The following is a 17,767-nucleotide window of genomic DNA, read 5'->3' as shown; positions in this document are numbered from 1 at the left end:
AACAACAAAGCCATAATCAATAAAAACTTGAACATCCAGACTGTGCTGGGATTGAGAAACATCTGTGGTTTACCCATAACTTGTTTCCATTCTACCTTATCCTGTTTAGATTGCTGAAACATCTGTGGTTTACTTATAAATTGTTTCCATTGTACCTTATTCTATTTAGATTGCTCTTTATTATTATTATTTTTTTAAAGTAGGCTCCATACCCAACATGGAGCCTAGTGTGGGGCTTGAACTCACAATCCCAAGATCAGGGTCTGAGCTGAGATAAAGAGACACTTAACCCACTGAGTCACCGAGGCACTCCTCTATTTATATTTCTTTATGGCTATTTGTAATACTCTGTTCCAGAAGTAAGTAGGGAAAAAAATTAATCTGAAATGAATTGTGTTAATACTTGCTACTTTGATCAACTCCAGAGAGGTTGGGGTTGAGTATGAACTCTAAGTGAAGTAAGGATGTAGGAAATCTTTAATCTTAGATAATTCTTTAAAATATAAATCCAAGAATTCTTTATATGCTTGGAAAAATAAGTGGTGTTAAAACACAGAACACCCAGTTACATTTGAATTTCAGATAAATAATAAAGAGTTTTCAGTATAGGTATATCCCATAAAATATTTGGGATATACTTAAAAAATTATTTGTTGTTTATCTGAAATACAAATGTAACTGGAGGTTCTATATTTTATTTGGAAACTCTAGGTAGGTAAGAAGATGCTAGCTAAATCTAACTTCAAAACAGAAAAACTCTGGAAGCTTAAGGAGTGAGATTAGAAAGATGACTGAACCAGAAATTCCTTTCAGAATTCCACATAAACTGAGTGAACTCCCTCCAGACTCTTTTCCACTGGTTTGTGGGCAAATGTGTACTGTTTTCACTTCCCAGTTATTAGCATCTTTGCAGGCTTTTCTTCTAGGCCTGGAGAGTTACTCAGCTTGTTTTGTGGAGATGACTATGGGTACTACTTCATGAGTGACTATGGGTAAGGAAATGACACATAAAGATTTTCAGTATGAAAAGCAGTGAATAAACAGAAATTGGTATAAGTCCAGTGTGTTAGGTGAGACTTCTATGTATGCTTGGCCCTGATCTATCCTTATTAGTGTTGAGGGATTTAGGGACAGGGATAGTGGGCACATGTGGGCCTCTTCATACTGTGTTTCATGAGAAGCTTACTTCATTGTGCTACAATATATCACAATATAGCATATTCTCCAATATCCAGTTTACTCAACTAAAACAAGAAAGAAAAGGATTTTGGTGCCAAAAAAGGAGTCTTTGAGCTCCCAGCATCAATGAAGAAAGGAAAAAGCAGCAGGTAAGCAGCTGTAGCTAACATGTTAGGAATTCTGACTGACTGGTAAGGTCCCTAAAGGGGAAGGGACAACCTTGTTTCTGACACTGTGAGAACAACAAGGAGACCTCCTTCTCTGAACAGGGGGCTGCTTTTGCTTTGTCAGTGTTCTTTGGTCCTGGGGCAGTTTCCGTTTTTTCTGTGAAGCAAACACAACCTGCCTCTGTTCCCAGCAAGTGGAGCGTGAGGGGGGTGTACTCTCCCTGCCTTTCCCTCCTTACTCATTTGAAAACAAATACACAGGCTCTTTCTCTTTTCAAGCTTTTTAAAATTTTTAAAAATTAAAAAAAAATTTTTAATATCTTTTTCAGCATAACAGAATTCATTGTTTATGCACCACACCTAGTGCTCTATGCAATCCATGCCCTCTCTAATACCCACCACCTGACTCCCCCAACCTCCCACCCCCCCCCCCGCCCCTTCAAAACCCTCAGGTGGTTTTTCAGAATCCATAGTCTCTCATGGTTCACCTCCCCTTCCTCAGCTCCCTTCTCCTCTCCATCTCCCCATGTCCTCCATGTTATTTCTTATGCTCCACAAATAAGTGAAACCATATGATAATTGGCTCTCTCTGATTGACTTATTTCACTCAGAATAATCGTTTCCAGTCCCGTCCATGTTGCTACAAAAGTTGGGTATTCATTCTTTCTGATGGAGGCATAATACTCCATAGTGTATATGGACCACCTCTTCCTTATTCATTTACCCTTTGAAGGGTGTCTTGGTTCTTTCCACAGTTTGGCGACTGTGGCCATTGCTGCTATAAACATTGGGGTACAGATGGCCCTTCTTTTCATGACATCTGTATCTTTGGGGTAAATACCCAGGAGTGCAATTGCAGGGTCATAGGGAAGCTCTATTTTTAATTTCTTGAGGAATCTCCACACTGTTCTCCAAAGAGGCTGCACCAACTTGCATTCCCACCAACAGTGGAAGAGGGTTCCCCTTTCTCCACATCCTCTCCAACACAGGTTGTTTCCTGTCTTGCTAATTTTGGCCATTCTAACTGGTGTAAGGTGGTATCTCAGTGTGGTTTTAATTTGAATCTCCCTAATGGCTATCTCTTTTCAAGCTTTAATGTTAATTGCTATAAAGAAACATAAGGTTAAGAAAAGATAGCCTGCCTTCAGCTCAGGTCATGGTCTCAGGGTCCTGAGATTGGGCCCTGCAGGGGGCTCTCTGCTCGGCAGCGAGCCTGCTTCCCCCTCTCTCTCTGCCTGACTCTCTGACTACTTGTGATCTCTGTCTATCAAATGAATAAATAAAATCTTAAAAAAAAAAAAAAGAAAAGATAGCCAGTGGGGGTTTATAGAATTTGTAATTTTATGGTCTCTGTTTCCTGACTTTCCTGCAGTGTCTCTCTAAACCTTCATGTGTCTCCTGGACCAGAATTTGGCTGCTTTCAGAAAATAGAAGATCAGAGGAGGTAGCAGCCAGCATTAACAATGAGCAGAAAGGATGGAGACAGAGCAGGAGACTTTAGCCATTACTGAAAATAGCCTCACAGATGAAGAGGGGAGGAGGAATTCCCATTTACTAAGTGCCTTCCATTTGTAGGATCTTGTGACTGCCTCAGTGGAAAGACACAGTTTCTGCTTTCAGGGAATTTGCAGTCTGATACATAGATAGATATACAATAAAGCAATTAGAATATAGTATGATACTTTAATGGGGGTATGGACACAGTGTTCTACAGCATTGGAGAAGGAGTGCTGAAATCAGACTGGTCTTGGGAGAGATCTTCCAGAATAGAGAAGACATTTAAACTGAGGCCTAAAGGATGAATTGAGGCTGGCCAAGTGACTGAGAGAGGAAGTAGTCTAGGTAGAGGAGCTTGCATGTGCAAAGGCACAAAGAGATAAAGTGTTTTCCCGGGGAAGTGGGCAGCATTGCTGGAGAGTAGGAGGTGTGTGTTGCAAGACCTTAGATGTTGCAAAGGAGCTCAAGTTAAATACTATGTAGATAAAGAGGAGGATAAAGATAAAGTTTTCAGGGTGGCAGTAAATGTCATATTTAATCCTTTGAAGTAAGAAGTTGTGTCTCAAATTTAGGTGGAAACTTGGAGAAGTAAAATAAGTGCCTCAACTCCACTTCAGAAGGCAATAAATGGTAAAGTGAGGACTCTGTTCCATTTGTGTTCGACTGCAGAGTCCAGGCACCTTCCATTTCACAGAGTTCTACAGTCTGGAGATGACGGATATGGGAGAATGTGATTTTTAAGCACCTGTGCCCTTCTAAAAGTATATCTACTAACACACATGTTAGTGTTGGGTCTGGCTGTCACTGCCTCTAGGAAAACAAGCAAGGTCATTTAGCCCTCTGGTCCTACTGTCAGCCTCCAGGGCCCTAGCATGGCAAGTTACAGTTATAACAGTGAAGTCAACTGCACATTTTAGAAAGGTTTAAAATGAAAATCAGTATTTTCATGTTAACTTCTGACTCTCTGAAGTATTTGCTTAGAGTAAATGAATTATTTGAGGAAGGGCCTGTATAACCTATATGTTGGTTGGAGGCACTATCTAGCAATAAAATAAATGTCTTTGCAAAACGTGGCCAGAAAAAGTCCTTAAAGGTTGGGATAGTTGATTGAAGTTACACATGCTCTATGATGAGTATAGGTTGGAATCACCAATAGTAGCATTTTGGTCCCTGGCAAGGTATTGTGAATATTTTACCATTGATACAACCAAGCCATGTGAAGCAGGAGGAATGTATTAAAACTCAAGACCTCTGTGGAATTCACTCTTCCCTTGGGTTCCCAAAAGTTGAAACTGTAGACTCTTAGCAACAGCTCTCTGGCTGGTGGTAATTGGTTAGGATCTCAAACCACAAGGAGCTTTATTGAATGAATATAAAATATTGTATGTGAATCCAAAACATATGGATCATCTTTACACTTGTGCATGGGTCTAGGCAAGCCTTCTGTGCTCTTGCAAAGAAAGGAATGCCAAAAAAGTTGCTAATATTACTCATAAAAATATTAATCTCATGCTGAAAATATAGTATCCCTAGTTTTTATCAGAACTATATAGCAGGGAGAGGGACAAGATGGCGGGGAAGTAGGAGGAGGCGCCTTTTCAACCTGTACCCTAAAGTGAGCTGATTACCTACCAAAGAACTCCGATCACCCATGAAATCAGCCTGAGATCAGAATTATACACATCTGGATCTCTACAGGGGCAGAAGACGCCAGTGGGCAGGTAAAGCGGAGTGGGAACGTGGGACTGACATCAGAAGATAAACAAAAGGGGGAGGGAGCCACCAGAGGTGACTGGAAAGTAATAGCCCAATATGAGAGTGCCCTGCATCTGGGGACCAGCATTAACTTGGAGACTGGTTAAAAGCACTCAAAAAGAGCAAAGGATGGCGGGGGCGGGGGGAGGGGGATTGTGGGAATCAGGGTAGCTATGGACAGGGGCTTAAGTCCCCAGACCCAGGGCAGCCTCCCCTGGCACTGAGCCAGAGAGAGTGCAGCAGAGAAACCAGGTCTTGGTCCCTGAGCTGCCAGTGTGCCTGAGAACGTGTGGGGTCCAGCTCCTGTGAGGGGCTGGGAGCCTCACCAGCCGGGAGAACACTGAGCTGTGGTAACAGAGCCTGAGACGCGAGTGCCCCTCACCCTCCCCTGACAGAGGTGCGCGAAGGCACAGCACTCTTGGACCCAGAAGGACCAGGCACTCCCAGCCTGGGCCAGTGGGAAAATCTCAGTGCGCAATCACTGCTTTGAACCTCTCTGGTGGTCTGGAGCTGCCCAGACAGCTGCCACTGCTGTGGTTTTGGGTACAAGCAGAAGATCCTGCATCCCCAGGGATTGTGACTTGGAACCTGCTCTGCCAGTAGCCAAGGGGGAATTTATATGGGCTCTGCAGCACCCACAGGAGAGCAAACTAAGGCTTCTCTCTGAGAGGGAGGTCAAGGTGCAGTTTGCTTTCCTCTTAACCTACAAAAACCATCAAAAGCGGTCAAGGCGAGAGAAAAAAAAAAAAGTGAACAAACATAAAAACCTCCAGAGAACAAAAGCCTGAAAAAACCGGTTTCCTCAGAGCCCACCCCCTTGATGGGGGCGAGAGGACTTAACTCAGAGAACATCATTGACTGAAAACCCACGTGGAAGGACCCTCCCCCAGAAAACCAACCAGGAAAGGAAAACAAAACAAAACAAAAACACAAACCACTATAACAGAACAACCACCAATACTTCATAGATACAACTTTTATTTTTAACTCGTTCCCACTATTCTGGTTCATTTTTTTAATATAGATAATTTTTTAACCTATTTACCATCACAGTGAGATGTCCAGTACATCAAATTCCATAATAACCTTCTAACCTGAACTTTTTGATACATACACCTGTGTATTTCTTTTGAATTTCTATTTTTTAAATTTTTTAAAAAAATTTTAGTTTAGCTTAGTCTATTTTATTCCTTTTTTATTTTTATTTTTTAATATTCATATAGAGTCAAACTTCAAGGTAATCCCCTTTCCCCAATCAATGCTACCCCTATAGGTAGACCAATTTTTAATCCCCCTTTATCTTAGGAAAGTTGAATCCTTTAACAAAGATATCAAGATAGATCCAGGAAGAATCAAAACAACCTTCCTCGCCCACACTGAGAATTTATAACCACTCTCCTATTTTTTCTTCCGCCAGTATTTCTGTGTTTTTGTGTTTGTCCTGATAGTATATAACTCTTACATTTGGGGTTCTTTTTGATGAGGTTCTTCCTTTATTTGCATATATATATATATATATATATATTTTTTTTTTTTTTTTTTTCCCCCTCTTGTATACTTTTATCAGTCTTTTTGTTTGTCTGTTTTTGTTTGTATACTTCATCAATCTTACCTTGGGGCCCATTTGGGCTGAGCCTTCTCTTTTATCTTCCCTTTTTTTCCTGTCTCTCTCTCTCTCTCTTTTTTCTTTTTCCTTTCTTTTTTCTCTCGTTTGGGTGGGGAATCCTGATTGCTCAGAAGTGTTCCAGGGTGCACCTTGACTGCGCCACGGTCTATACATCCAGCTATATCCATTCAGTCATCTCTCACCAAAATGACTAGGAGGAGGAATGACCAACAGAAGAAAAATACAGAGATGGGCTTTCTGCAACAGAGCTAATGGCTACCAATATAGACAGTATGTCTGAAAGAGAATTCAGGCTAACAATTATCCAGGCAATAGCTAGGTTGGAGAAAGCCATGGATAACCAAACGGAATTGATTAAGGCAGAACTGAAAATGACCGGGGATGTTGTTCACAATGTTAGGGCAGAACTGAAAGCTACCAGGGATGATGTTCACAATGCTCTCAATGAGTTGCAATATAATCTAAATTCTCTAAAAGCTAGGGTAACTGAGACAGAAGATAGAATTAGTGATCTGGAGGACAAACAGATAGAGAGAAAGGATCAGGAGGAAGCCTGGAACAAACAGCTTAGAAGCCACAAAAATGGAGTCAGGGAAATAAATGATGCCATGAAACATTCCAACGTCAGAATTATTGGAATCCCTGAAGGGGAGGAGAAATAAAGAAGTCTAGAAGACATAGTGGAACAAGTTCTTCATGAAAATTGTCCCAATCTTGCAAATGGAACCAGTGTTCATGTACTAGAGGCCGAATGGTATCCATCCAAGATTATAGATTCCAAAAAAACATCAAGTCACCTGATAGTCAAATTGAGGAATCATAATTGTAGATACAATCTCTTGAAAGCCATTGGACAAAGAGGCTCCTTACTTACAGAGGAAAGCCCATCACAGTAATGTCAGACCTGTCCACAGAAACCTGGCAAGCCAGAAAGGGCTGGCAAGATATATTTAGGGCACTAAATGAGAAGACCATGCAGCCAAGAATACTTTATCCAGCAAGACTGACATTCAAAATGGATGGAGAGATAAAGAGTTTCCAAGACCGGCAAGGCTTAAAAGACTATGCAAGTACCAAGCCGACACTGCAGGAAATATTAAGGGGGGTTCTATAAAAGAGGTAAAATCCCAAGAATAGCATTGAACAGAAATATAGAGACAATATACAGAAAGAAAGACTTCAAAGGTAACACGTGTCAATAAAAATGTATCTATCAATAATCACTATCAATGTGAATGACCTAAATGTGCCCATAAAGTGACAAGGGGTTGAAGATTGGATAAAATGACAGGAACCATCCATATATTGTCTACAAGAGACCCATTTTGAACCTGAAGATACACCCAGACTGAAAGTGAAGGGATGAAGAAGCATCTTTCATGCCAATGGGCCTCAAAAGAAGGCTGGGGTAGTGATTCTCATATCAGATAAATTAGATTTTAAACTAAAGACTATAGTTAGAGATACAGAAGGACACTGCATCATTCTTCAAGGGACTATCCACCAAGATGATCTAACAATTGTAATATCTATGCCCCCAATATGGGAACAGCCAATTACATAAGAAAACTATTTATCAAGATAAAGAGTCATATTGATATGAATACATTAATAGTAGGAGATCTTAACACGCCTCTCTCAGAAATAGACAGATCATTGAAGCAGAAAATCAATAAAGAAACAAGAACATTGAATGACACATTGGACCAGATGGACCTCATAGATATATACAGAACATTCCACCCTAAAACAACAGAATACTCATTCTTCTCAAGTGCACGTGGAACCTTCTCCAGAATAGACCACATACTGGGTCACAAATCAGGACTCAACCGATATCAAAAGACTGAGATTATTCCCTGCATATCTCAGATCACAATGCTTTGAAACTGGAGCTCAATCACAAGGAAAAGTTTGGAAGGCACTCAAACACCTGGAAGCTAAAGACCACCTTGCTTAAGAATGCTTGGATCAACCAGGAGATCAAAAAAGAAGTGAAACAATTCATGGAAACCAATGAGAATGAAGACACTTCGGTCCAAAACCTATGGGATACAGCAAAGGCAGTCCTAAGGGGGAAATACATAGCCATCCAAGCCTCCCTCAAAAAAAAATGGAAAAATCCAGAACATATCCGCTGTTTCTACACCTTAAAGAACTGGAGAATCAACAACATATCAAATCAACTCCACACATAAGAAGGGAAATAATCAAGATTAGATAAGAGATCAAGGAGGTAGAAACCAGAGATACAGTAGAATGTATCAATGAAACTAGAAGCTGGTTTTTTGAAAGAATCAGTAAGATCGATAAACCATTGGCCACACTAACCCAAAAGAAAAGAGAGAAAGCCCAAATTCATAAAATTATGAATGAAAAGGGAGAGATCACAACTAACGCCAAGGAAGTAGAAACAATCACCAGAAGTTATTATCAACAGTTAAATGCCAATAAGCTAAGCAACCTAGAAGAAATGGATGCATACCTGGAAAACTATAAACTCCCAAAATTGAACCAGGAAGAAACTGACAACCTGAATATACTGATATCTAGTAACGAGATTGAAGCAGTGATCAAAAACCTCCCAAAAACAAGAGCCCAGGACCTGATGGATTCCCTGGGGAATTCTACCAAACTTTCAAAGAAGAAATAACACCCATTCTCCTGAAGCTGTTTCAAACAAGTGAAGCAGAAGGAAAACTTCCAGACTCTTTCTATGAAGTCAGCATTACCCTGATCCCCAAACCAGGCAAAGACCCTACCAAAAAGGAGAATTTCAGATCAATATCCCTGATGAATATGGATGCTAAGATTCTCGACAAGATCCTAGCAAACAGGTTCCAACAGCACATTAAAAAGATTATCCACCATGACCAGGTGGGATTCATCCCTGGGCTACAAGGATGGTTCAACATTTGCAAATCAATCAATGTGATAGAACAAATTAATATGAGAAGAGAGAAGAACCACATGGTCCTCTCAATCTATGCAGAAAAAGCATTTGACAAAATCCAGCATCCGTTCCTGATTAAAATGCTTCAAAGTATAGGGTAGAGGGAATATTCCTGAACTTCATAAAATCTATCTATGAAAGACCCACAGCAAATATCATCCTCAATGGGAAAAAGCTTGCAGCCTTCCCATTGAGATCAGGAACATGACAATGATGCCCACTCTCACCAGTCTTGTTCAACATAGTATTAGAAGTCCTAGCAACAGAAATCAGACAACAAAGAGAAATAAAAGGTATCCAAATTGGCAATGAAGAAGTCAAACTCTTTCTCTTCGCAGATGCCATGATTCTTTATATGGAAAACCCAAAAGACTCCACCCCCAAACTACTAGAACTCATACAACAATTCAGCAATGTGGCAGGATACAAAGTCAATGTACAGAAATCAGTGGCTTTCTTGTACACTAATAATGAAAATACAGAAAGGGAAATTAGAGAATCAATTCCATTTACTATAGCACCAAGAACCATAAGACACCTGGGAATAAACCTAACCAAAGAGGTAAAGGATCTGTACTCGAGGAACTACAGAACACTCATGAAAGAAGTTGAAGAAGACACAAAAAGATGGAAGACCATTCCATGCTCTTGGATTGGAAGAATAAACATTGTTAAAATGTTTCTACTGCCTAGAGCAATCTACTCTTTTAATGCCATTCCGATAAAAATTCCACCAGTATTTTTCAAAGACCTGGAGTAAACAATCCTAAAATTTGTATGGAATCAGAAGAGACCCCAAATTGCTAAGGAAATGTTGAAAAACAAAAATAAAACTGGGTGTGTCATGTTACCTGATTTCAAGCTTTACTACACAGCTGTGATCACCAAGACAGCATGGTACTGGCATAAAAACAGACCCATAGACCAGTGGAACAGAGTAGAGAGCCCAGATATGGACCCTCAACTCTATGGTCAATTAATCTTGACAAAACAGGAAAAAATGTACAGTGGAGAAAAGACAGTTGCTTCAATAAATGGTGCTGGGAAAACTGGACAGCTATGTGTAGAAGAATGAAACTCGACCATTCTCTTATACCATACACAAAGATAAACTCAAATTGGATAAAAGACCTCAATGTGAGACACGAATCCATCATAATCCTAGAGGAGAACATAGGCAGTAACCTTTTTGATATCAGCCACAGCAACTTCTTTCAAGATAGGTCTCCAAAGGGAAAGGAAACAAAAGCGCAAATGAACTTTTGGGACTTCATCAAAATAAAAAGCTTCTGCACAGTAAAGGAAACAGTCAACAAAACAAAGAGGCAACCCAGGGAATGGGAGAAGATATTTGCAAATGACAGTACAGACCAAAGGTTGATATCCAGGATCTATAAAGAACTCTTCGAACTCAACACACACAAAACAGATAATCATGTAAAAAATGGGCAGAAGATATGAACAGACACCTCTCCCATGAAGATATACAAATGACTATCAGACACATGAAAAAATGTTCATCATCACTAGCCATCAGGGAGATTCAAATTAAAACCACATTGAGATACCACCTTACACCAGTTAGAATGGCCAAAATTAGCAAGACAGGAAACAATGTGTGTTGGAGAGGATTGGAGAAAAGGAAACCCTCTTACACTGTTGGTGGGAATGCAAGTTGGTGCAGCCACTTTGGAGAAGTGTGTGGAGATTCCTCAAGAAATTAAAAATAGAACTTCCCTATGATCCTGCATTTGCACTACTGGGTATTTACCCCAAAGATACAGATGTAGTGAAAAGAAGGGCCATCTGTACCCCAATGTTTGGTCACGGTTGCCAAACTGTGAAAAGAACCAAGATGCCCTTCAACGGATGAATGGATAAGGAAGATGTGGTCCATACACACTGTGGAGTATTACGCCTTCATCAGAAAGGATGGGTACCCAACTTTTGTATCAACATGGACGAGACTGGAAGAAATTATGCTGAGTGAAATAAGTGAAGCAGAGAGAGTCAATTGTCATATGGTTTCATATGGAGCATAATAAATAGCATGGAGAAGGAGGGGAGATGGAGAGGAGATGGAGATGGAGAGAAGAAGGGAGTTGGGGGAAATTGGAAGGGGAGGTGAACCACGAGAGACTATGGACTCTGAAAAACAATCTGGGGGTTTTGAAGGGGTGGGGGGTTGAGGTTGGGGGAACCAGGTGGTGGGTATTAGAGAGGGCACGGATTGCATGGAGCACTGGGTGTGGTGCAAAACAATGAATACTGTTATGCTGAAAAAATATATATATATATATATATATATATATATATATATATATATAACTATATACCAGAATCAATGAACATTTGTTTACTGTTTTTTATTTTTGCATCGTTTACAAGTACTTCATCTATTATGACCCAATTCTATCAGTAGGCACTGAACATAAATAATTTGAAGTTTCAATACTTGCTGAAATACCAAAGCAAGTACTTTATTCATTCTGCTCCCTTCCTCTTCTCTTCTCTCTCCCTTTTTCTTCCTGCTACCTCTCTTCTTTCAGTACTTCTTATATCTGAAATAGATGAATCACCTCTTTGGCCTTTCTACTGAATTGACTATGTTGTGATGTTTACCTGTCAGATGTCTCCTGTTGCTGGTCTCATAGCAACGAGATGAGGTAAAAATTAATAGCGTGTTTTTGGGGACTGTTTGAATCCCAGGTGTATCTCATTATCTCCTCAGTCATGTCTTACTACTTGAGAAAATATGTAGGGAACTGGGAGAGCAATAATTAATGGCTAAATAAGAGGTAATGTGGCAGAGACCTGGTAATAGTATCCCACATTCGTGTAATGCTTTGCATCATCTCTGTTTTCCCACATATCCTCATGAGGGTATGCTACCATAGATCTCGGGGGGGGGCAGCAGAATATGGTAAACTAAGGGGAATTATAAATGGTAGATGTCCTTAATGGAGGATACAGGCAAACTATTCCTTGACCTCACCACCTTCCACTCGTTATGATGAGATTGATGGATGTCAGATTCACGTTGTCTGATGAGATCTTATTGTCCATGCCTACTACCCCTCCAGTGTCCATACCTATCATCCATGCATTTTCTCTAATAAGACTTTTTGCAATAGTCCCAGGAATGATGCAAAGTGGTAAAGGTGGAAGTGTCCTCATAAAAGGTAGAAAGAAGTGAAGTAATGGTTCATGGCACACTATCATCACTGGTCCATGCAAGGCCCCTCTCTCTTATTTTTATCCTTGTACCTCATTCCCATTGCCCTCCTCCTGCAGAATCCATGACATTTAACATGTATCTGTGGTTTGTAAGTGTTCTTGCAAAATGAATATTTTTGGTTTGAGTATATTTTTAAAAAAACTTACTTTTTTCCTCTAAGCACAATATTTTAGAGATATCTCTATATTTCTATGTGTAAATCTACTGCTTGTAATTAATTGTTTTCTGATATCCCTGAATGTGTGTCACCACATTTTACCCTATTTAAATTCCTGGCACTGGGCACCCAGATAACCTTCAACTCCTAGCCAGAAAAAAAAAAAAAAAAAAAAAAGGAAAAAAAAGAAAAAAAAAAGTCCCAAGAAACGTGAGCATAAATATCCTTATACACATTCCTTTACAGAATTGCTTAAGCATTTATTTGGGATATATTAACAGGTGGGATTTCTGGATTAAACAATGTTTACTTAATTTTAGTAGGCATTGCTAACTTGATTTTCTGGATAACTGCACATGTGTATGCTTCATCAGCAATATGGTATTTGACTTTCTAATTTTGGTTTGCTTAATAGATATGAAGTAGTAGGTCATTGTTTTAACTTGCATTGAATCTTTAGAAGATTAATTTATTTGAGAGAGAGGGAGAGTGCAAGCAAGGGGAGGGGCAGAGGAAGAGGGATAGAGATCATCTTCAAGCAGACTCACTGCTGAATGTGGAGCCCACACGGGGCTTGTTCCCAGGAACCTGAGATCATGACCTGAGTTGAAGCCAAGAGTCAGGCGCTTAACTGACTGAGCCACCCAGGCACCCCATAGCTTCAGTTTTTAAAAAGTTTCTCAGGATGCTTTAATTTTCTTTTCTTTTCTTTTTTTTTAAAGATTTTATTTATTTATTTGACAGAGAGAGATCACAAGTAGGCAGAGAGGCAAGCAGTGGGAGAAAAGGAAACAGGCTCCCCATTGAGCAGAGAGCCCGATGCAGGGCTTGATCCCAGGACCCTGAGATCATGACCTGAGTGGAAGGCAGAGGCTTAACCCACTGAGCCACCCAGGCACACCTAATTTTATTTTCTATATGACAGAAAGAGAAACTTCTTATTTTCCTTATTTCAAAAATAAATTACATTGGTTAAGAAAAATATAGAAAAATATGAGCATACAAACAAGTCAAAAAGAAAAGATGAAGGTCAGGGTTTATTTTTGAAGTCCTTATAGAAAAAAGCTGCTAGAGGAAGCAGTCTCCTTCTGATCACCCAGCAGCTCTGGGAGTTTGAAGGGGTGGAGAAATGACACTCAAGGGATGCTGCTCCGTCTGTGGTTATTTTCACGAAGGGCTCACTGCAGCATGGCTTGTGGACTGCACTGTGACTTGAAGGATACTGACATGGGTAGTCTGGATAGCTGTCACTGATTGTCACTCTTTAGGGGTGATGTCACTAAAGTGACACACTAAAGGGGTGTCACTCTTTAGGCAAAACATAAGAAAGATCAATGCAAAAAGATCAGCAGCTTTCCTCTATGTCCTTGCTTCCTCTAGCCACCCTCTGCTGCAGGCTGCTGCCCATCCCCAACCCTCACTGCAACTTAAGTTAGCAGTGGGTGTCCTCAGGGCTTCTCAGGACTGGAGAGTTTGTCCCTGTAATGCACACACCCTTTCACTTCAGTTTTTTCAGAACTGGTATTGAGGGAAGTAGTTGGCAATCTATCAGGAACCGATACCTTTGGGGATAATTCCTAAGCTAATGACCTAAGGAATTCATGGAAAAACAAGACTATAACTGCTATTAGGCTTAACAATAACCAGCACTTGGTAAATGGTGTTAGGTCTACGTATTTTAAAACAAGGGCTCTAATATGTGGTTTTGAATTTCCAGTTTAGACACTTTTTGTCTGTGAGACCGCAGAACAATTATTTAATCTTCTGCGACTCAGAGTCCTTATCTGTAAAATGGGAATAATATTACCTGTCTCATGTATTGCTGGAGATTCAAAATGCATTTGAGCTTAGACATATTTAAACACCATAGTGTCTGACACATAGACTCTCTATACAAGAATTCCTTTTATGTTTGATGTAGAGTACATTCCTCTTCTTTCTTTAGTGATGGAGCCCTTGCCCTAGGTGCTGCTTTCTGTAGATTCTTTGATTTTCACAGTAGGCTTGGCCACTCTGAGTTTACTGGGATATCTGGCTTTTATAAGGCATCATTCATATTCCAAGTTTATTCCCAGGGCTTTCTTAGACTACTATGAGATAAGGTCTTTATCTGGCATTCTGCTAAATTCTTTTTTTTTTTTTTAAAGATTTTATTTATTTATTTGACAGAGAGATCACAAGCAGGCAGAGAGGCAGGCAGAGAGAGAGAGAGGAGGAAGCAGGCTCCCCGCTGAGCAGAGAGCCCAATGCGGGCCTCGATCCCAGGATCCTGAGATCATGACCTGAGCCGAAGGCAGCAGCTTAACCCACCGAGCCACCCAGGCGCCCGCATTCTGCTAAATTCTTAAGCTCACCTCCCCAAGTCCTTTCCCCAGCTTTAGGGATAAGACAGCAGCAGATGCTTCATGGAAAGAAAATTTTCCCCAGAGACTTTGCCTCTACTGGTTTAAATGTTCATTCTTCTAGCCTTGAACGTAAGCCAGACTTGATGATATAAGTTAATAACAACTGAACATTCACTTCAACTTGAGGATGAGCTTAATGAGAAAGGAGAAGAATATTATTAGACAATTTGAAATATTATCTTTCATAAGAAAGTCAGACAGCATATGTATATTAATATTATGATGATGATGATGATGAACATCAAGAAACATGGTCCAGGGATGTTCTGTAACTTGGACTTGAATAAACATGAGAGATCAGAAGAGCCTGGCATTCTGACTCCTACCTCCGTGTTGATTGTATTTATTTATAGAGGGCACAGTTCTAAACTCTTTACATGGAATAACTCATTTATTCTCCACACACCTGCTCAAGGTAGATACCGATATTCTCTCCATATTACAGATGACACAACAGAGGAACAGAGAGGTTGAGTAACTTATCCATGGTTATAACCCCTGTCAGTGGCAGAGCTGGGATTTTAGTGTAAAAGTTTGGCTTCAAAAACAAGAGACTGCAAAACAGAAAATGGCATCATATTTATTGTGCTTTACATGTGTTTTTGAGAGCAACAGGATGAAAAGGTATGAGTTGTCCCTGTACTTACACTTTAATTTACACTTAAAATTATGAAGTGTTTATTATATGTGAAGTATGTTTTAAGGTAGTGAGAAAATAAGAAGAAGTATGGTCAGGGCGCCTGGGTGGCTCAGTGGGTTAAAGCCTCTGTCTTCAGCTTAGGTCATGATCCCAGGGTCCTGGGATCAAGCCCTGCATCAGGCTCTCTGCTCAGCAGGGAGACTGCTTCCCCTTCTCTCTCTGCCTGCCTCTCTGCCTACTTGTGATCTCTGTCAAATAAATAAATAAAATCTTGAAAAAAAAAAAAGAAGTATGGTCAGTGGTGCTGCCCTTGTGAGGTACAGAATGTAGTGCAGGAAAGTAGCAGTGGAAACAATGAACATTATGTAATAAACACTGAATATTAAATGATATATTAAGTATGTGATCTTATCCAATGACATAGAATAAACGCAAAGCAAAGAGTTTTTGGAGTTCTCACTTTAAATTTCTTGGTAGATCTCGAATTAACTAAAAATAAAAATCACATATAATTTAGGAAAGCACTTTATAATTTCAGAAATGATAAAGTATATATGTTAATTGTTACATTAAGAAGGATAGGGCAAAAAATAATGTAAGCCTGCTGTGAGTTTGTTCCTTGATAGGGAAAATTTAGGTTTTCTATATATTGGGGAAGTTTTGAAACAATCTATTTTATATTGCTTCCGAAAAAGTAAAATTCTGACCTATTTTTTTGTCAGTGGACACTGCATGAGGGTTTTAGGTAAAAAATGTAGAATGTCATTGTGATATTTCAGGTGGTAAAAAGGCTGAAGGGACTGTGCTGGGTTATTGGAACTGATATACCAGACCAACACCTTGGGAAGGGGCAATGCCTTAAGTTATATCAGCTATGAGCACTATAATATATTTGCCCACATTTTATTTCTTTCCTTGTCCAAATTCCCCATCCATATGGAAAGACATGTCAAGCATAACACAGCAACTAATGTAGCAGCTGATCTTGTCTTTTCTTTTGGGCTCTAGCTGAAAGATTTGACTCAGACTTGTGCTGTTTGGAGTATGATGAATCCTTGCTCTTGTAAATGTAGAACAATTTATTGAATGTACCAGATAATTCTTTTTTTTTTTTTTAAGATTTTATTTTATTTATTTGAGAGAGAGAGACAGTGAGAGAGAGAATGAGCGAGGAGAAGGTCAGAGAGCGAAGCAGACTCCCCATGGAGCTGGGAGCCTGATGTGGGACTCGATCCCGGGACTCCAGGATCACGCCCTGAGCCGGAGGCAGTTGTCCAACCAACTGAGCCACCCAGGCGTCCCCTGTACCAGATAATTCTTGAAGAGGGAAGATTGATGGTGTAAGTAGTCTTCACTCACCTTATTTGTAGGTTCCCTGGAGTATGTTAGATCACATGTCTATTAAAAATACAAAATACCTCTCAGATTTTCAAACAGTTAACATAATTTCCTAAATAAAATAGAAAGTGAGCACAAAAAGTGGGACTCCATTTTGGGAAGAAAAATGACCTATAAGATATTCTAAACTTTAGGTTGTATTTTATTATTTACAAAATAATGAAGCATACACATGGAGTGAACAAAATTTAATAACAGAGCCTTAGAATTATCTGATAAATCTGCATATTTTAAAGTTTGAAATTGGTAGATTTAGAACAATAAAGTAGAAGTGAAGAGAATGATCTCCAGGGTCCCTTATGCTTTAAAACTCTGTTCCTGTGTAATATGAGTAAAATTCTGGAACAAATTAACTGAAGGACTGAACAAGATGGTGGTTGTTTAAGTTCCTGGCTGGATGGCAGTTTACCAAGAAAAGCTAGGGATGCTAAGACATGTGGAGATCAGTCTTGGTTACATAGCCATCTTAGATTAATTCACAGCCTAAATATGGTGCTGGAAAGAAAATTGTCTTGATGTCTTATAGGGATTCTGAAATTCTTTCCAGGGAGAATCTAAGTATTAGGTATATATTTTTGTCCAAACTTATACCACAATGATGGAGATAATAGTTACATGGGGAATGCATTTTCAGGGTCATTGGGAAGGCAATGAATTTATTTGAAAGCTGCAAAAATGGGTTTGGGCTGTTGCTGCTTAATCTGCTGGCAGATTTTAGAATTTAATTTAGATTTAGATTTAGGTTTAGAAT

The sequence above is a fragment of the Neovison vison genome, chromosome 8, assembly GCF_020171115.1.
Source record: "Neovison vison isolate M4711 chromosome 8, ASM_NN_V1, whole genome shotgun sequence".
In the NCBI taxonomy this organism is placed as follows: domain Eukaryota; kingdom Metazoa; phylum Chordata; class Mammalia; order Carnivora; family Mustelidae; genus Neogale; species Neogale vison.
The sequence above is the reverse complement of the archived record's forward strand: the minus strand, read 5'-3'. Positions refer to the sequence as shown.